Source organism: Saimiri boliviensis, chromosome X (assembly GCF_048565385.1).
Source record: "Saimiri boliviensis isolate mSaiBol1 chromosome X, mSaiBol1.pri, whole genome shotgun sequence".
Classification (NCBI taxonomy): Eukaryota; Metazoa; Chordata; class Mammalia; order Primates; family Cebidae; genus Saimiri; species Saimiri boliviensis.
This window is the reverse complement of record NC_133470.1, coordinates 129,355,092-129,376,730: the sequence shown is the minus strand read 5'-3', so window position 1 is coordinate 129,376,730 and position 21,639 is coordinate 129,355,092. Positions and strand designations below refer to the sequence as shown.

The window sequence follows — 21,639 nt, the reverse complement described above, 5'->3', positions numbered from 1 at the left end:
GAGGTTCCATGCTGGGAGAGACAAGCTGAGAAGATCAGAAGCTATCACTCCTGCCCAGTGCTTGGAGTATGGCTCAGAGATTTTGCTCCCATGGAGAGACAGTACATAAGAACAGAAATTTCTGGTTTTTCCAAAAGGAACTGACTTTATTGAAGCAGAATGTGAGAAGTTCAAGTCTAAAGGCACTCTTTAATAAAACAATGGAGATTTTCATAGTTAACAAATAGGAGGCTGGTAGCTCCTTTTAATTAAGAACAACAGCAAGTGACTTCCTTCTTTCCTAATGAATGTCCTTTATTTCTTTTTCTTGCCTGATTTTGCAATCTACCCATCTGACAAAGGGCTAATATTGAGAATCTACAAAGAACTAAACCAGATTTACAAGAAAAAAAAATTCAAAAGTGGGCAAAGGACATGAACAGACACTTTTCAAAAGAAGACATGTATCAGGCCAACAAACACATGAAAAAATGCTCAGCATCACTGATTATTAGAGAAATGCAGATCAAAACCACGTTGAGATACTGTCTCATGCCAGTTAGAATGGCGATCATTAAAAAAATCTGGAGACAACAGATTCTGGAGAGGATTTGGAGAAATAGGAACACTTTTGCACTGTTGTTGGGAGTGTAAATTAGTTCAACCATTGTGGAAGACAGTGTGGCGATTCCTCAAGGACCTAAAAATAGAAATTCCATTTGACCCAGCAATCCCATTACTGGGTATATATCCAGTGGATTATAAATCGTTCTGTTATAAGACACATGCAGACATATGTTTATTGCAGCACTGTTCACAATAGCAAAGACCTGGAACCAACCCAAATGTCCATCGATGATAGAATGGACAAGGAAAATGTGGCACATAAACACCATGGAATACTATGCAGGCACAAAAAAACGATGAGTTCGTGTCCTTTGTAGGGACATGGATGAATCAGAAAATCAAACACTGCATGTTCTCACTCATAGGTGGGTTTTAAACCACGAGAACACATGGACACAGGGGAGAGCACCACACACGGGGGTCTATTGTGGGGGACTAGGGGAGGGACAGCATGGGGTAGGGAGTTTGGGGAGGGATAACATGGGGTGAAATGCCAGATATAGGTGACGTGGAGATGGAGGTAGCAAACCACATTGCCATGTATGTACCTATGCAACAATCCTGCATGATCTGCACATGTACCCCAGAGTCTAAAGTACAATTTAAAAAAAAAGAGCAGCAAGTGAAACCGTAGTATTGCTAGTTCACTAGGGAAAAGCAAGGAAAGACACAGCTAAAAAGAATCCGCTTGGGGTCAGAATGAACCTCAAAAGACTGGCTTTAAAACTCATGATCAAATTTAGCTGGATTAGGCTGGGAAGCAATGCTGAAAACAATAGAGAAATCAGCCCCAATTAGCGGTGCATCACAGCTGTATGTGATACTAAGGCACACAGCCTAACAGAGAGTTTAGGGAAAGAGACCAAGAAAGTCCTGCTAAAATCACAATAATTCCAGGATGACTGACTGTATGACTAAGGTAGTATCTTCCGAAAAATGACACCAAAATCTACACACTATGAGAACAACGACTTTCATTAAAATAGCCTTGTTAAGTCACCCAACAAATAAGTAAAACAAAAAATAAGCCTCAGAGACAGAAGGGAATCAGTATCCAGAGTTACAACAATGGATCGCCTAAAATGTCCAGTTTTCAACAAAAATTACAAGATGTGCAAAAAGGAAAAAACTGGAAAGTGTTACCCATATACAGGAAAAATAACACCTCAGGCAACAGAAACTGCCTGGTAGATGGCCAAGCTGTTATATTTAACAGATAAGCCTTCAGAAAAGTCAAAATAAATATGTTTAAATAAACTATGGTCAATAAGTAAAGGAATCTCAGTAAGATAAAAGCTGATTTTTCATCAGAAACAATGGAGGCCAGAGGCAGCAGGATGACATATTTAAAGTGTAGAAAGAAAAAAAAAAAATCTATCAATCAAGAATCACATATTCAACAAAACCTTTCAAAATGAAGGCAAAAAGAAAACATTCCAAGATGGACTAACAATGAGTTGTTGCAAGAAGAACCACTTTATAAGTAATTGAGATTCTTTAGTATGAAAGCAAGTGAGCACACAACGTAGAGTTGTGCCATGGTATCTGTGGAGGATTGGTTTGAGATTCTTTAGTATGAAAGCAAGTGACCACACAATGTAGAGTTGTGCCATGGTATCTGTGGAGGATTGGTTCCAGGATTCCCTGAGGATGCCAAAATTTGTGGATGCTCAAGTCTCCGATATAAAATGATGCAATGTTTGCATGCAAACTACCCACATCCTTCTGTATACTTTAAATCATCTCTACATTACTCTTATAGTAATACCTAATAAAATATCTGTACATCACTTCATTCACAAGGATTCAATGTAGTACTCAGAGAATGGCAAATTCAACTTTTGCTTTTTGAAAGTTAGTGAAATTCTGTTTTCTTTTTGTCAAATTATTGTTATTATTATTTTCTGAGATGGGGATTTGCTCTTGTTGCCCAGGCTGGAGTGCCATGGTGGGATCTCAGCTTACTGCAACCTCTGCTCCCATGTTCAAGTGATTCTCCTGCCTCAGTTTACCAAGTAGTTGGGATTACAGGAGCATACTACCATGCGTGGCTAATTTTGTATTTTTAGTAGAGATGGGGTTTCACCACATTGGCCTGGCTGGTCCAGAACCCCTGACCTCTGGTGATCCACCCACCTTGGCCTCCCAAAGTGCTGGGATTACAAGCATAAGACACAGAGCCTGGCCTCCTCAAATATTTTAAATCTGTGGTTGGTTGAATCCTCAGATGTCAAACTCATGGTTATGGAGAACTGACTTTAATGTGAATCTACATGAAAAAAACAAAGGTAATTATGTAATTTTGACAGCCAATATAAAAATATTTTCCTCTGTTAGCCTTACTGATTTAAAAAGCAATGGTATAAAATCATTGCTGTTGCCTTATAACATATAGAAATGTAACATACTTTGCAATAACAACACAAATGAAGTGGGTAAGAGCAATATTGTATTAAAGTAAGAAAATGGCACCAGATGGTAATTCAAATCCACGAGAACAAATGAAGAGATCCAGAAATGGTAAATAAGGTTAATAATACATCCTATATAACATATATATTTGCTTTCCTTTCTTCTCTGAGCTTCTTTAGAAAACATAAAATTATATACAATAATAATTATAACAATGCATTATTGGGTTTATAACATAGATGTAATGTATATGACAATAATACAAAAATGGAGATGAGGGAATAGAGCTATATAGGACTACCATTTCTATATATCACTGGAATTATGTAAATATAAATCTGAAATAGATTCTCATAAGTTAAGATGTATTTGGTAAGCCCTAGAGCAACCAGTAAGAAATAGTTCAAAAATATAACAAAAAACTCATAAAAGGAATTAAAGTGTTGCACAGAAAACATTACTTAATGCAAGAGAAAGCAGTAAACAAAGAGAAGTGGAACAAAAAGGCCTGAGACATTTAGAAAGCAAAAAGTAAAATGGCAGATGTAAATCCAACTTTCTACACACACACACACACACACACACACACAGACACACACAGACACACACACTCTCACGTTTTTGCTTCTTTCATTTTGGCCCTAGGGAAATAAGAGTATGATGAAAGTAGAAAAAAAGGAGGCCTAAATTGAAAAATTGAACTTCTCTATGTCAGTTTTCATTGCTGAAGTGTATATATGTGTGTATATATATATATATATATATACACACACACACATATATATACACACTCACATATATACACACATATATATTATATAGATGGATTAAAGACTTAAATGTAAAACTTAAAACTATAAAAACCCTAGAAGAAAACCTAGGAAATACCATTCAGGGCAAAGACTTCATGAAAACACCAAAAGCAATGGCAACAAAAGCCAAAATTGACAAACGGGATTTAATTAAAGAGTTTCTGCACAGCAAAATAAATTATCATTAGATTGAACAGGCAATCTACAGAATGGGAAAAATTTTTGCAATCTACCCATCTGACAAAGGGCTAATATCCAGAATCTACAAAGAACTTAAACAAATTTACAAGAAAAAATCAAACAACCCCATCAAAAAGTGGCCAAAGGATATGAACACATACTTCTCGAAAGAAGACACTTATGCAGCCAAGGATATGAACACATACTTTTCAAAAGATGACATTTATACAGCCAACAAACGTGAAAAAAGCTCATCATCACTGGCCATTAGAGAAATGCAAATTAAAACCACATTGAGAGACCATCTTATGCCAGTTAGAATGATGATCATTAAAAAATCAGGAGATAACAGATGCTGGAGAGGATGTGGAGAAATAGGAACATGTTTACACTGTTGCTGGGAGTGTAAATTAGTTCAACCATTGTGGAAGACAGTGTGACGATTCCTCAAGGATCTAGAACTAGACATACCATTTGACACAGCAATCTCACTACTGGGTATATACCCAAAGGATTATAAATTATTCTATTATAAAGACACACGCACACATGTTTATTACATCACTGTTCACAATAATAAAGACTTGGAATAACCTAAAAGACCATCAATGATAGACTGGATAAAGAGAAGGTGGCACATATACACCATGGAATACCATGCAACCATAAAAAGGGATGAGTTCATGTCCTTTGCAGGGACATGGATGAAGCTGGAAACCATCATTCTCAGCAAACTGACACAAGAACAGAAAACCAAACACCGCATGTTCTTACTGATAACTGTATTTTGAACAATGAGAACACATGGACACAGGGAGGGGAACATCACACATCGGGGCCTGTTTGGGGGTGGGAGAGCTAGGGGAGGAGGAGCAGAGTGTGGGGGGATTGTGCAGGGATAACATTAGGAGAAATACCTAATATAGATGACAGGGGGACGGATGCAGCAAACCAACATGGCATGTGTATACCTATGTAACAATCCTGCACGATCTGCACATATACCCCAGAACTTAAAGTATAATTAAAAAAAAAAATCAAGCGCGCGCACACACACACACACACACACACACACACAGAGACCAAAAAAACCCCCAAGAGAATGGACTTTAATCTGAAAACAAACTGTTAAAAAAACAGAAGCAGAAATGGCAGGACATTTTCTGTTTTAAAAATACAGCCCATTTTCCCCCACCCATGCATATAAACAACGAAAATCAGGAGGATAGCTTGGTATTGGTTCCCGCCCAAAGGACCTTTCCTTTCACATTCTTCTCTCTAGTTCCCCGACTTAATCCCAACTGCAGAAGTTTTCCAGGATGGGGGTTGGGGTTTTGCTGGGTTTGTCGAAAGAGATAGTCCACAGGGGAAGAGTGCATAAACTTAGTAAGAGAGGCGAGAAAGGGAGAATAACCTTAATTATGCACAGGCTCCGGCCTTAAAAGTTGTGTGGAAGGTGGACGGAGGCCAAGCAGCCAAAGTTGAGTGGAAAGGCGCGAGTCTGCGCTGCGCGCCATGTACCTACCAAACGCTCAATTCTCTCCCTCCTGGGCCCTGTATTCATCTCTGGCTCACTCCCTGTGGCTAATGCAGAGCGATGGAACAGCCTCGGGAGAACAGCTGGAGAAAGCTCATAGAAAGACAAATTAATAGGAGCTCAGCGCAGCAGCAAATGCTGGAGAACAGCGCTCAGCTGACCCGTTAAATGAGCAATCCTGTAAAGCGTGTTGTTAATCAGCGTGGCGCCCGAGAGCCCATCGAAACACTCTGGGAAGACACCTGGAGCGGCAATGGGACTCAAACGCTGCGATCTAGGAACGCTGCTGGTCCTGGGTCATAGTCCGTCTACCCCGTGTCGCTTAAAGAGGGGTTCCTGGGTTGCATGACTTTGGAGAGCAGGTGATCAGATGCATGGTTGGCGAGCCCCTGGAGCATGGCAGAATGATTGAGGACAGGATTCTAGCTCAAGGCCATCACCGCGTCCTAGGACATTACCTGCCTGCCCCATGATTGGAGGGGCTGGAGAACCCTGAGACTTATCTTATAGGTGGGAGGGGTGGAAAAGAAGAGTTCTCTCTGGTCCCGTAAAGTTCTAATCTTAAGAAAAACTAGGCGGCTTGCGGCTTTACAAGCAAGTTCCAGTCTGCAGGAAATCAAGCAGATGAACTCCGGACTGCACTAGATACCTGTTCAGTGGCTGGAACTGTAGACCAGGAGAGATGAAAAACTTTTAGTGGCTTTCCATACCTGCACTCATCTGAGCGCTCGCCTCAATCCTGTACGCCGGCCTACTCCGGTACGGACGCTAGACGGCGCTGCCGGGACACGCTTTCATTCTCCCGAGAAAGGTAAAAGGGAAGCGCTATTTTTTTTTTTTTTTTTTTTTTTTTAAACCAGGGGATGGGGGACTTGGGGTTGGCATCCTTTCTCAATCTGCCTCTCCTCCCTGGGCTCCGAAATCTAAAGGGGTGTGGAAGAGGAGGAGGAGCAGAAGCAGCTCTTTTCGTGACGTCCCAGAGCGCTTCTAATTCCCACCTCCTCCCCGGTGCAATCAGTCAGCCAGGAGGCACCAAACTGTTAGCGACGAAAACGCAGCTCTCGGTGACTTCCACTACCCTCCCACTTCCAACCCAGGCATATTTTGGAGGCGGCAGCAGCGGTGGCAGGATGTGAGGCGAGCCTGGGTCTCACTTTCCAGGAGACCCTCCCTCTTTGGAGCTAAGGGAGACTTGCGGGCTTTTGCGCACTGGCTGTAGGGTTCCCGGGAAAGACTGGAGCGGGGAACAGGAGGGAGGGAGGTGGGCAGGCAGAGTTTGCATTTATAGGCTAAGCCTCCGTCAGGACGACAGGGCAGCTGGTGTTTCGCTCCGTCTAGAGTGTCTGTACCTCGCAGGAGGCGCGAGGGCCACAGGCTGAGGCGCCAGCGTCCCGGCGTGCACCGCTTGGCCGAGGCAAGGTGTTGGTGGAGCAAGGCTGCTCCGAAGCGAAGTCGCTCAAAAGGAAGCGTCTGGGAGGCAGGCGACTTAGGAGAGTCTAGTCACTGAGAGAGAGAGGCAGCACCTGCCATTCTAACTACGGAACTGAGTGATTTAGAAGCCCTCCTTAACCTCTCCCTTTCCAGCTCTCCGCAAAGTCCACAGAAGCTCTGCCGAACTCTAGAAATTTTCCCTGGCCGGGGGAAGTTTCCTGGCATTCTCTTTGGCAAAGACAGGGAGTAGCGAAAACAGGCAGGGCTGTACTGTCCGCTGTTTGGGGAGACGCGGTCTTCCTCGCGCCCCCTCCAGCACCGCTAGTTGTTGGGCAGCCACTCGGACTACCTGGGAAGTCCGAGCCCGCGCTCTCCGGAAGCCGGCTTGCCATCTCGTCCTGGACATGGAACTACGCGTCTGAGACCTGCTGGACGTTTTGCCGGCTGTTTTGCAAGACTCAGGTAATGCCCGCTCGCAGAGCTGGAGAGTTGACTGGCAAGGGCAGGGGGAGAACGCGCAGCGCTCTCAGGTGGCAGCAGGGCAGGCCGCAGCCAACCGAGGCTGTATCTCTCCTTCAGCTTTGGTCTCCGCGCGTGGAAACTTGCCTGTTTGCTTTCTCTTCCTTTAGCCTTACCAGAAAGTTTAGGGAATAGAACTCCCAGCGTCAGGGGCTCTTCGCCTGGGAGGAGCGTGCGCTGTCCATCAGGTGCCCCGCGAGCCCGTGCGTTGCGTTTTCTCGGCGGGATCTTCGTCTCTCTATGGCTGGTGCGCGGGCTCTGCAGCCTGGAAGGCAATTTTCAGCTGGGCGCTTCTGACTGCCCACATTTCTGCTCGCAGCTGAGAGAGCAAACGGAGCTGGGAAGAGGCTCAAGGCGGCTCCTGGCTGGAGCAGCAAGGGGTTCCCCAGCAATGCGCTGCAGCTCCTGGGGATTCCCACCAAGCACTAGGCAGGGGAGATCCTTGGATATCTGGGGCCATCTCTGTGATCCTGCCCTGAAAGCCTGAAGGTACTTCCCTGTGGTTCCCGAGACTCCCCCTTTCCTCTTCCCGCAAGAATCCCCAATACCCCATTGAGAGGGTTTCCCAGGTTCCCACTGCTGCTCAGGCATGAGGATCTGCCCGAGCCAGGTTGTGCTTCAGATTCCTTGTGATGGAACCCTGGAGTGGGAAAGTAGTGATAGCCACTCACGAGTGGCTCGCCTTTCCTCTCTGGGCCCAGGATTGGCGCAAACAGCTTGATCTGTCACTATCAGACGTTTAAGAAAAATGCTTTGGCAAGGAGACTCTGGCAAGGGAAATGTGTGTTATAACAAGTCTCTGCTTCAGGGGTTTCTCCTGGTCCCTGCAGCCATCTCCTCACCATCTGTGCCACCCAAGGACTTAGGGAGAGACATTAGTAAACAAGTATTTAAGGTTTTCCCCTTGCTACCCACAAAAGTTGTGACTGCACAGAAGTGCTGGAAAAGTACTTTTCGGCTGAAAGCTACTCTAGAGCCTTCCACGAGTGTTTATTTTTTTTAAAGGGGGAGTCTATTTAGGAATATCTTGTCCCCGAATGAGGAAGCAGGACCTGCCCACCACCACTACATTCAGTCGTATCTTGTGTAGACTTCCAAGAAGGAATCCTTTGTTTTCTTGGCCAGGGGAACCAAGCTGTAGATTATTTAGATTATTGTACATGAGGCACAGCTGGGAACAGACGGAAGTAGGAGAGAGGGAGGAAAGGGCATGCCTTTGAGCCTGCAAGTTCAGCGGGCTGGGCTTCCTACAGCTCAGGAAGACTACTTCAGTTAGAGCCCCTGGGAAGGAAGGAGTTAACTTTTCAGGCCAAGTTTCTGGGACTGGGGTCCATTTTCCTATTGACATCCTCATCTCTTACCCCACCATGGCTGACCCAAGGCGTTGGCTCATCTCTGAGCCACCGGTTAGGGTGTGAACTCTCTAATTTGCCACCGCCCTGGGCTAGACAGCCCACAATTACCCGCCATGGAAGCAGATGATTTGGGGGTAGTAGTATGCATGCATTGTTGTACCAATGGGCTCTTTGCCAGCAGGGTCTTGGATACTTAGGCTTTCACCCCTTCTTGCCGCACAGATCGCGCTCTTCTCCATGCTTCCCGCTTCCCCAAAGATAGAAATTGGGCAACTACCCTGGGACCTAGGGAAGGTTAAATTCTCAAGTTTTCCTGAGCCCAGGCTTCAGCTTAAGTGCCTGTCTTCGCTACTTGCATCCCTTCTATTCCTCTCCTCCTCGGAGCAACCCCTCCTATAAGGCTAGTACAGTCGCATCACGCAGCTGCTGGACCCGATGCGGTGATTCCAGTTTTGAGCCACCTGCTTACAGTTAGCTCTCCAATTTGAGGGCTGCCCTGGGGTAGACAGCCTGCAATTACCGCGGTGGAAGCAGGTGATTTAAATAGCGTTTAAATGTGGATAAAGGGCTGCATCAAAGACTCCTGGTTTGGCCACTCTAACCCCAGCTGGTCCGGAGGGGTAAGTTGCGACCAAAGCCGCCTCAGTGACAGAAAGCCGCGGCCCCTTCTGCTTCTGCCTTATAGGCCAAGGCCAGACCTTTAGAGCAGAAGGGTTGAGGATTTAAATCGGGCTTTGTGGAATACCCTCTGCTGCCCTTTCTGATATCTGGTCAGTCTTAAGTCAGGTTGAGCAATCCGGCCATTTTTAGTTTCTGCAGGGCTTCTACCACTATGACCTCTCTGTGTAAAGGCTAAAGGCGCTGGTCAGGGGTGGTAGATATCAGGGTGCTGCGGGACTGTGTTATATTTACAGGTAAAATTGAGTCTGAATCTTGGTTTATGCATTTATTTTCTGAGAAATAGTTCCTATATGATGTAGAACATTCTTGTTTGCCAATAACTGGCAATAGAGTCCATACATGCATATACTGTTTACTAGGGTGAACTGATGGTTAGGTAACCTGGGGAACAGCCCCTTATAACGACCTGGAACATGTCTCCATAGCTTCAAAGCCCGTAGAAATTTTATTTAGTTTTAAAAAGACATGCTGTAAAGAATCTGACCACATAAAAAAGATGAATTATGAAGTGACTATTCCAGTTTTGTTTAAAACAGTAAACTTCACTTTATCAAATACATTGGATTCCATAGTTTATTGAAGTGGCTCAGTGCAAAACATTTGCTATTTGGGAAGAAGGGGAAAGCTTGGAAAGGAGAAATGAGTTAAAATATGGTTAAAACTATCGTATCCTTTGGTAAAACAGAATTTTGTGTTCACATCTGTGCCTTAAAATCACTGTGCAATGTGATGGCCTGAGTAGGTTCTGTCACAGGTTGTACTACTCTGATGAAACCAAAGGGGAACATACATTTATCCTTTGTATTTGGAAATTTCCTGTAACTGCAACAGTAATGATTACAGCCGGGACTGTTGGAAGATAAATGTACTCACTGCTTTCTTCATTTGAGAAGTACCATAACCTCTTTGAGTGAAAATGCACTGTAATCAAGTGGGAGAGATAAAAAGTCCCAAGTTTGAGTTCTTCACTAATAATATATAAAAGAAAAATCATTGCCAAACCTCAAGGTGTGGACTAACAGGATTTTTTCAGGGCTGGTTTCTAGCTGAAGCCAGAAACTCAACAACTTTTAATCTCTGAGAACCGTCCCTTGATCCTAGGTCAGGGAGCTCTGATTGGAGCCAACTTGGTAGAGAAAGATAAATGTGGAATATGCAATATGTGCTTTAATTATCCTGAGCTAGGACTTGAAAATAAGTCTGTCATTATGTTTAGACTTGGAGCTGCAAGTGCCATGGAATTTGCCAAAATAAAATGTGTCTGTCCAGGCTGGGAATGGTGGCTCACATTTGTAATCCCAGCACTTTGGGAGGCCGAGGCAGGAGGATCACTTGAGCACAGGAGTTTGAGATCTGTCTGGGCAACGTCTAATGTGAGCCCTGATACAAAGATGTAACACATGGATCCATCTGGCTAAAGCTACCCCTTTTTGAGCTGGCTCCTAATGAGATCAGAGGCACTAGAGTGAGTCCACTGTAAGCCAGTTTCTTTTGAGCCTCCCCAGCCACAGACATGGTTCCAAACCATGTCTGAAGCTATCCAAATGATCTAAATACATATTCTCTGTGCCAAGGAGCCTAGATTTAGTAGCCACACTGCTTAATTTTTCCCATTAATCTCACAGCTTCGTGCAGCTATACCTTGGCTTCTCTCTTGAGTTTAAAATTGCTTTTTACCTGGTTTGCTTTATTTCTCTATTTGCGTATTCTGTTGGCATGCAAATGTATTCAAACACTGATTTGACATTTGCCCCCAGCAAACTTTTGTTTTTTGTCTTTCTTTTAATAAGGTCCTCATTCTCTAACCCTAGCACTTCTGATCTCATTCATCTGTGACTTCTCCTACTTGCCTCATCCATCACTACCTTGTACATCCTGTCTTTTATTAAATGTCCTAAATTCTGTCTCTGGAATAGGTTTTCTCCTTTGCATTTGTACTGCTACCGCTTGCAGTTAGGTCTTCTAGATTCTTGATCTGGTCTGCTACAAAAGCCTTTTCTTGCTGTCTTTGATCTGCTCTCCAATTCAGCATATCCTACATGTTAAGATTAATCTTCCTGTAGCTCATTCAGTTCTTCATTTAAAATTGCTAGATACTTAGTTGTTGAGTAATACAGATTGTTGCTGAATCTAAAAATATTTCTAACCATTTGAGTTGGCTGATATATTAAATAAGTTGCATTGTAACCTTAGGAAGTGATATGGTTTGGCTGTGTCCCCACCAAAATCTGACCTTGAATTGTAATAATTCCCACATGTCATCGGCGGGGCCAAGTGGAGATAATCGAAGTATGGGCGTGGTTCCCCCCCTACTGTTCTTGTGGTAGTGAATAAGTCTCACAAGATCTGATGGTTTTATAAATGGGAATTCTCCTGCACAAGCTCTCTTGCCTGCCACCAGGTAAGACATGACTTTGCTTCTCCTTTGCCTTCTACCAAGATTGGCAGGCCTCCTCAGCCATGTGGAACTGTGAGTCCACTAAATCTTTCTTTTATTAATTATCCAGTCTTGGGTATGTCTCTATTAGCAGTGTGAGAACACACTAATAAAGGAAGTTCTCTACCATTGCAGTTGAGTACACAGCATGGCCAACCATTTGGTGGGAGCTCAAACATCATATTTGGGACATTTGTTTCCATTAACCCAGAAAGTCCATTATCAGTCTTTCAACATCCAGGTACTCAAATAGTGTGTTGTTTCCTATCAATTTGCCTGCTGAAATTATACCTTTTAAAAATTATTAGAACTGTGTTTTTTATTTGTTAACAGTCTATTGCTATGCACAAATAGGTCATTTTGCTCTGGTTTCCTTGGGTGTGTGTCACTCTAGGAATCATCTAGATCATTGTATTATGTTATACATTTTTAACATTTACGTTGTGCTTGCTTTATACTTCATTGAAAGCCCTTTCCCTTTCTTTACCTTGCTTAATGTTTGTAATTATTTGTGAGGTAGGTGATCTGTCCAAGTTAGGAAACTTTGTTTTATTGATACCACAAAGCTATTAATGCTTTGGGGTCCTGGTTTGGATGACACTAAGCTAAAGGGATTTTATTTTCTTCTCACTAGCTGTAAAGTCAAGTCCAAATTCTTTGGCTAGAAGTTTAAGGCCCTTTAACACTTAGCCTCAGTCTACCTAGTAAGCCATATTTCTCACTACCTTCCTGTTTACATGATCTAGCCAGACTGGATCGACCACTCACCATTATCCAGTTATAACCTTTGTTACCTATCTTTTTGTGCCCTTGCTTATGCCATATTTTTTTCTTGAAGTATTTTCCTCCCAGTTTCCATCTCTACTTCTCTGCCTGTTTAAAACAAATTATATTCAAGAAACAGCTTAATGCATCCCTTCTAATTTATTTCTCATGCCTCATAGCCAAAATAATCTGTCCCTTTTTCTTTCTTTTCTTTTAGACAGGGCCTCACTTGGTCACCCAGGCTGGAGTGCAGTGGCGTGATCACAGCTCGCTGCAGCCTTAACCTCCTAGGCTCAAGCAGTCCTCTCGCCTAGGCCCCCCACCCCCGGTAGCTGGGACTACAGGTGCATGCCACCATGCCCAGGCTAAATTTTCTGTGTTTTTTTTTTTTTTTTTTTGTAGAGATATGGTTTTGTCATGTTGCCACGCTGGTCTTGAACTCTGGGCTCAAGCCATCTGCCTGCCTTGGCCTTCCAAAGTGCTGGGATTACAGTATGAACCACTGTGCTCAGCAATATTTCCCTTTTAGTAACTGTCTTGACACATTGTTGATCCCTCTTTTATGATATTTACTTTGTTTTACAACCATTGTTACTTGTGTATCACTTTATCTCCTCTACTCAATTTTAAGCTTTTGGAAGGTTTTGATTCTGCAGAGTGTGAAGGGTATAGGAGGCATCTGTTACATACTTATTTAATTGAGCTGCCTTTGAGATCTCAGTGTTAGCCTTAGCATTTTACTTATGTAAATGATAGTTTCAGGCTAAATAGGAAATTGCTAAATCTATTATTTGCCAATAATGTCATGAAGCAGTATAATAGGGCACTGATTTTTAAAACAGCTATGCTCTAGAAGTGTTCTATCCAATAAATACGTGGTTGTATAAATTTAAACTGATGACAATTAGATAAGGCTAAAAAATTCAGTTCCTTAGTCACCTAGCCACGTTTCAAGTACTTGATAGCCACATGTTGTCAGTGAACACCATATTGGATAGTACAGCTATAGAGTATTCCCTTCACTACAGAAAGTTCTATTAGACTGCACTATTATACAACAATGGTTCACACCTGTTTCCAGCAAAAACATGTTCACAAAGGTGACTGCTTTCATGGGTTTATGCAGAATTCCCAGTGCCATAGTGCTGCTACTTTTCTTCCTTCTCAGAACACAAATTAGTAACATTACAGGAATGACCTTGACTCTGTTTGGAAGACAAATTAGATATTTGTGTCACATCAAACACCAAAATAAATTCCAGATAAAAATCTGAGAAAGAAAAAAATATAAAGAACTTGACGTATCACATATAACTTGTATTGGAAATTACAATGATTAAAATATTGCGGTACTTGTGTAGGATCAGACATATTACTGTAACAGAACAGTGTCCAAAGAAATAATCTTAAGTATACTATGGATTTTAAGAAATGAAAAAGAAGCATTTAAAATCCATGGGTGTCGGGGGAAAGATAGATTTTTCAATAAATGTGATTAGCACAACAGAGCTGGTCATTGAGGGGAAATTTAATAAAGCTACATCTATACTCACTATTTCAACCAAAGTTAATTCCAGCTGACTCAAAGATTTAAATGTAAAAAATATAAAGACACTCAAAGATGTTTTATATTATTTAAAATTTTATGTAATTACAATTTCACATTTTATGATATTTTTACAGTCTTGAGGTGGAGAATGTTTTTCTAATCATTTTATATAGACTGAAGGCTTAAAGGCAAAGATTGATGCATATAACCTTCAAAAAAAGTCTTGTATGGTTAAAAAAATACTATAATCAAGGTTAATTAAAACTAGGAAAATATCTGTGACACAGAACAATGGGTAGATATTCTTAACATAAAAGAATTTCTACATATCAGTTATAAAATAAATCTAACAGAAAAATGGGGAAAATTCATGAACAGAATACTCACCAAAAGGGAATAATACCAAACTCACTTTGCAAATAAAAACTAATAGTGTTCACAGATTTAGAAGGCTTCAAAAACCAACATAAAACACGGTGTTGGCAAACCTGTAGGGATGTGGATGGTCCAACGTACTGTTTAAATTGGTCCATTTCCAAAGATTGCGTTGGCAATCTGTATAAAAATGTAAAACACCTTTTATGATTAAGCAATTTCACTAAGAATTTATTCTAAGACGTTAAATTCAAGTACTAAAATATGTATACACAGGATGTTCATTAATGTGTCATTTATACTGGCAAAGCTTTGAAAACAACATAAGTGGCTTTAATAGTGGATTGACTAGGTACATTGGAATGTATAATTTTAATTACTTGGACACATTAAAGATAATGCAGGCCTACATTTATTGATAGGGAAATATATCCATGAATACAATTTAATGGGAAAGGTAGCTTACAAAACAGCATAATTCAGTTTTTTCACTTGTTCATGTATTTCTGTACATTTATGTGTACATATAAGCATATGAAACGTATAGAAAAATTTTCACCAAAATGTTAATTATAGGTGGAAAGACTTCGAATTTTCTTTAAAAAATCAGCTCGTGCTTTAAATTCTTATTTACAGTGAGAATAATACAAGCATATGTGATATAATGTATGTAAAATGCTTAGGGTACTCAGTACTCAAATGCTTAAAGCACAGTGGCAGTTACTATGCTTATAAGATAAGCTAGTCAAAGTTAAATGTGAACTTCAGAAGGATTCAAGTGTTAAATGTTAAAGAAAAGTATATAATAATTAAAATATAATAAAAGTAACCTGGGAGAAAGACTTTCTAATAATAAAGCAATAAGAAAAATCAATAGAGCATTTTATATAAATGTAGAAAATGTATATGGATAAAACATAAAGATAAATTGGATCAAATATAATTAATATGTAAAGGTCAATATTGGCTCAAAAATATAACTTTCCATCAGCTAACCACCCACAAATAAGGTGTTATTTGAACTCTTATTTTTTATATTACAATCATATTGTATATATCCTATACATAGATCCAGTTATTCAAGTATTTTACATCCTAGCTCTGGTAATACGTGCAGTGTTGCTAGAGAAATATGGACTGTGGAATAGGGGGAAAGGACCATGTAATGTAATTTTCTGCCTTAATTAGACAAGGATAAAACCTCATAAGATAGGGGCAAATGCCACATATCTTGGCACGAACTTGCCCTGCTCCCTAGTTCTCTATAGATTTACAGCTGTTAGTGTCACAATTTGTACAGGGAATGGTCTTGCCAGATCCAAACATACAGCTGACTTTTTCCCCCCTACACCATTAGTTTTCTAATACTCAGCATCTGTGTCACCATATTTCCATTTAAGGAGATGTTTAGAACTACCGGCTCTCCTGGTTCTTGAACCAAACTTGGAATGAGAAAGGTCACATCCTCATCTGGGGAAAGAAAACCAAATCAGAGCCCAGATGTCCTTTGGTGAAATATCTACTTTACGCTTCCTAGGAAATGTAGAAGTCCATTTCCCTAATGCCTATTTTCTAGGTCTTATTTAGTACCCCCCACCCCAAATAATGGGTAGTTGTGACACAATTTAGACTAAGGATTACGACCACAAACAATGATAGCTAACATTTAGTGGAGACTAATTATATTCTGGGTTCTATCCCAACCACAGCTTTATATGTACTAACTCATTTCATATTCATAATCTATTTTGCTGGGAGGTAGATGGTATTTTTAATTATAATTTTTAGATGAGGAAACTGAGACACAGAGTTCAGTAATTTGCCTAAAGTCACACAGCTATTGAAATGACTGTTCTGGGGTGATAACCCAGCCAGTCTCACTCTAAAACCCATGCATTTAAATGTGGCACAAATATATATATGTACTAAGAGTAGCAACAGATACTATTTAGTTCAGTTATGTAGCTTTCAAATTTTCTACAATTAGGATATGTAGAATTGTATAATCACAGAAATCCATAATATTAAAAATTCAAGCTTCAGATTGAGCCATAGACATAGCCCTCCTAATTCTTCAATTTTGTCTTAATGTTCTTTTTTTAAAAAGTATCCTAAGGCATTGTACCATAGCATATGTCATTTTAAAAGCCTACTTAATATTTGGAGGTGATAACTGCAGTCTGTTGACCAAAGATAATTGCATTTTGCAACCAGAAGGAATTGTAAATCCCCTGAAATTTTTGCTTTGGAGTCTAAAATATATGGTTATTTCCAAATTGAACCTAACAACTGCTTTATGATATCATTTCCTTTGTTATCCAGCCTAAACTTTGTAGTATTCTCCTCTTGCTAATATCGTCATCTGATTCTAGATTCATTATCTTGTCTCTAAAGTTGACTGGAACACCTCCCTCTCCATTTTTGGATCAATCTAACCACCACTTTCTCTGTTCCAACATCTCTATGGCTGAACTCCTCTCGAGAATCTCCTACATGTGCCAGAAACAGTACATGGTCTAAAACCTCATTTGGGCCCTGCAGAGGTGCTAGGGCAACTTTTTACGTGTACATTTTCAGCTTTCTTTCCTATCTGTTTCCCATGGTAGTTATTTCAAACACCCACTGCTCATCTCAGGCTACGTTCTTCCATTCAGGCAGTTGTTTTTGCCTTTGACTTCACTTTCACGCTTGACATTATATCTCCATTCATTCTCTCCCATCGTCCCCTTGCTTCCCATACTCACTCAATTCCCTAGTGTTTTGTTCAAAGTGAGTAATTCTACTGGATCCTGTGTTTAGGAGTAATGTCCTCAGTTATCCTCTGTTTTCTCTGGGAAATAGCAGTGGTTGGGAAGGAAGTTTGAATAGCCAACTGGAGCATTGGAGCTTGGGGGCAAGAGGTCAATAATAAGTGTAGAAGGAGGCCAGGCATGGTGGCTCACGCCTGTAATCCCAGCACTTTGGGAGGCCGAGGTGGGAGTATCGCCTGAGATTGGGAGTTCGAGACCAGCCTGACCAACATGGAGAAACCCTGTCTCTACTAAAAATACAAAAAAAACTGGCAGAGCATGGTGGCACGTGCCAGCTACTCTGGAGGCTGAGGCAGGAGAATGGCTTGAACCTGGGAGGTGGAGGTTTCGGTGAGCTGAGATTGCAGCATTTCACTCCAGTCTGGGTAACAAGAGCAAAACTCCAGCTCAAAAATAATAATAATAAAATAAATAAATGCAGAAGGATATTGAAGGTAAAAGTGAGAGTTTCAATGAGGTTGAGGATCATGAATTAATAAGTGATAGTCTACACAATTGTGCAGTTTTTTCAAGCTCTGCTCAGGAGTAAGAATGGAGGGAGTGGACAGTTGAGTTGGTCTAGAGCTGAGTTTTGCCAGGATTCATCACAGACACAATAGAATGAGAAGCTGAAGATATTAGTACAAGTTGTGGAAGTGTGGATCATGAATTGAAACTGTATAGGTAAGGAAGACTGATAAGTAAGGTTAAAAAAAAAAAAAGGGTGGTGAGGTGGGAAGAAAGCACAAAGGTGGTCAGGATCTGTATGAGGAGGACACAAGATCAGGGTGATAATGCAGCCCAACAGTGGGTAGGGCTTATGTGAGGAGGGCATCTGAGGGATCTAAGACTTGCAGGGGTCAGGACCCATACAGGGTGTAGTAGCAGTCTGGCAAGGCCAGACAGTTGACTGCATACTGGGAGAATGAGCAAATAATATATATTTAGAGTAGTAGGAGTGGGCTTCTCACTGTCACAGAAGGCAGTTACAAATACGGAAAGTAGGGAGGCTAGAAGGGACCCTGTGGTTTTGAATTAGAAATATCAGAGTCACTCATGGCTATCTGTCTCCGTCTATATTTATGTCTCTACCTGTCTATGTAAATGATTATATATCTCATACATACATATATTTCCTAACTTTGTCCACTGAGAAGGCCAGGAACAGCAATACATTAGAAGTGATAACGTAACAAACACCTACATTTTAGTTTCTCAGTACTAATCTTTACTAAAAGTAATCACAGTTCTTTGGAGAAATTACTTACCTCAGGCCTGGGGCAGAGAAGCAAAAAAGATAAGGCTGGGCACATCTTGTGCTGCCAGAAAGTAAGAAGTGCTCACAGAATGAGAGGGGCATGTGAAAAGACAGATTTTGAAGTGGCTCCTACTAGCGTTATCTGGAAGAATGACAGGTGACCACTCCAAGAATAGATAGAATGGTAAAGCTGCATGGCATGAGCTTCAAAGAGGCAGAGGTTTTTACATGAAGGCAGAGGTAGAAGTGTCGGTGTGAATACATCTTACACATTTCCTGATCCTGAGCTGGATCTGTCAGAGAGGGCTGAAGGGGGTTCTTTTAATGTAGAATCAGTCCCAAGGCAGAGATCATGTGCAGAATGGTGGAAAGGGATCTTGACGGACACACAGAGGAGATCCAGCACAGTAGGAAAGAGATATAGGCAACAGGGAATACAGTAAGTAAAAGAGGTGAAGAGAAACTCTAGCATTTCAGTTGTGCAAATAGGTCAAGGGAGCAACTCATTCAGATTTTCAGCAGGAAGAGAGAGGGCTCCAGAAGGAATGTTCCAGGAAAATTATTTTCATGAGGTTTTTAATGGTCTGTTGGAAAGTTTGGGGGCACATGGTTATAGAGATAGAAAAATGAGTCATGCAAAAATGAGACAATTCCCATAATATATCTCATTGTAACTGCAGGAAAAACAAAAATACAAGAAAGGAAATGAAATCATAATGTACTATTTGGCTCACAACTGAATATTCATAATATAAAATTGTGACATAGCTATATGTGAAGAATTGAGGGAGAACAACGGGTGGTGATCTTCTGTATTAGGAACTCAATAGATAATACGTAAAATTGACTAGGAAGCAGAAATATGAACATGTTATTTATAAATATGGAGATACATAATAGGTGAAATAGCTTAAGTTGAAAGTTGTCTTTAAGAAAAAGGACTTGGGACAGGGGCAGAGAACTGCTGTTTTATATGCATTATAGAATTGTATAACTATTCCTTTGATAAAGATACATTTCAAAAAGTTAAGTTGCAGAGAAATCAAAGACCTAAAAATAGAAATGCCATTTAACTAAGCAATCTCATTACGGAGTACATACCCAAAGGAATATAAATCATTCTATCATAAAGACATGCATATGTACATTCAGTACAGCAGTATTCACAATAGCAAAGACATAGAATAAACCTAAATGCCCATCAGTGGAAGATTGGATAAAGAAAACATAGTACATATATAACATGGAATACTATGCAGCCATAAAAGAGAATGAAATCATACCCTTTGCAGCAACACGAATGGATCTGGAGGCCATTATCCTAAGTGAATTAATACAAACTAATGCAAGAACATAAAATCAAATACCACGTTTTCACTTAATAAGTGGGAGCTTAACAATGAAAACACATGGACACAAAGAAGTGAGCAACACCCACTGGGGCCTACTTGAGGGTGGTGGGTAGGAGAGGATCAGAAAATATACTTACTGGGCACTAGCCTTAGTACTTGGGTGACAAAATCTGTATACTGGACCCCTCTAACATGTAGTTTGCCTATATGAAAAACCTGCACATGTACTCCTGAACCTAAAATAAAAGCTAAAGAAAATTAGGGCAGAGTAAAGGGAGGAGGACTATTTTAAAGACAGAACAATCTACTGGGGGGATTTGAAGCAGGGAGCCAAAGGAACAAGAGGAAAAATTATGTATGTCAAAATCTGGTTTAGCCACTTTTCTCAAACTAGGGCTCAGTCTGTGCTGCTCTCAGCACCATTTATATTAGAATCTTCCCCACCCCCACACAAACATCCTTTGATGTGCAGGACTCCTAATTAATTGCCCAAATTACCTGGCTCTACTCTTCTACCACAGTTTCAGTTATATTCTGTAGCACTTAGAGTCACAAAATGCTAAGAGGAAAACAAAGCAAAACATGTTTATATCACCTCTAACTATATTCAAGATTGATGTATTGGTTAAACCTCCCTGTCACTTCCATAGTGAAAGGTTGTCCTGCCATTGGTCCATTGTATTATTTTTTTCCCTCACCATTTTCTGGCTTCTCACATTGAATATACTCACTGTCATCCTTCTCCCACTATGTCACCTTCTATATAAGCTTTTACATTTGAACAACTATTCATTTTATAGACATTACAAGTAAAATACATGGCCCTGCAAGGAATATTACAGTTGTACTTCAGACAAGCCTACTTTACAACGTCAACAAGAGGGATCCCTTAATTTATAGTTTTGTGCTTGGTAGGGGAACCATATAATATTCTACACATATTTAGTTCTCCAGAATGTAGCTTAATCAATATGGCACCTCAGGCATCCTGAAATACTGAAGGCAACATAAAAGTAAGATTGTCAGGCTAAGAAATTTTATGTCTGCTGATGGGGGTTTAACTGCTTTAGAGGCTGCAGAAGGTATATATATTTAGAAGATTATAGTAAAGTCAATGAAAGGAAAGAGTCAAACTGATGGGTATAAAAGGTGCTGAGGGAGAGGGAAGTCTGTATTTAGGACCCTAAGGCAGAAACTTCCAGGTTCTAATCCTTACCTGCCAAACTTGAGCACTGTAGCAGTTTCAATAATATTTTTTATCTCAAAGTGTCATTAGACATTTATAAAGGGAATGCTTCATGTAAGAAAACCTGCAGTACCACCTTGAGCCAACCACTGACTTCTATGCCTGAGTTTTGGCACCTGCCAAGTGAGATGGGCAGTTGAACTATCTGCCTTTAGGTGCCTTTGAGTCCTGTGGTTCTATGATTTTAGAACCATGCTCTGCTTATCTCAAAGAGCTTTTCTGAGTCTCAAATGAAATATTTGATATGCAAGTGCCATAAAAGTTTCAAGTGCTATATGAATGAATGTAAAAGTGTTTTAAATTATGCATCTCTAAATATAACCAACAACTTGCAC

General features: G+C 40.8%; 1 protein-coding gene across 1 annotated transcript in view; it reads left to right on the top strand.

Moving 5' to 3' along the window:
* Positions 1–6,563: 6,563 nt before the first annotated feature.
* The window catches only part of IL1RAPL2 (interleukin 1 receptor accessory protein like 2), a 1,129,803-nt gene continuing 1,114,727 nt past the window's right edge, over positions 6,564–21,639 (top strand). Inside the window, exon 1 of the mRNA XM_003935894.2 lies at positions 6,564–7,440. The gene's annotated coding sequence lies outside the window, so the exon portion shown is untranslated. The remainder of the gene's footprint in view (positions 7,441–21,639) is intronic.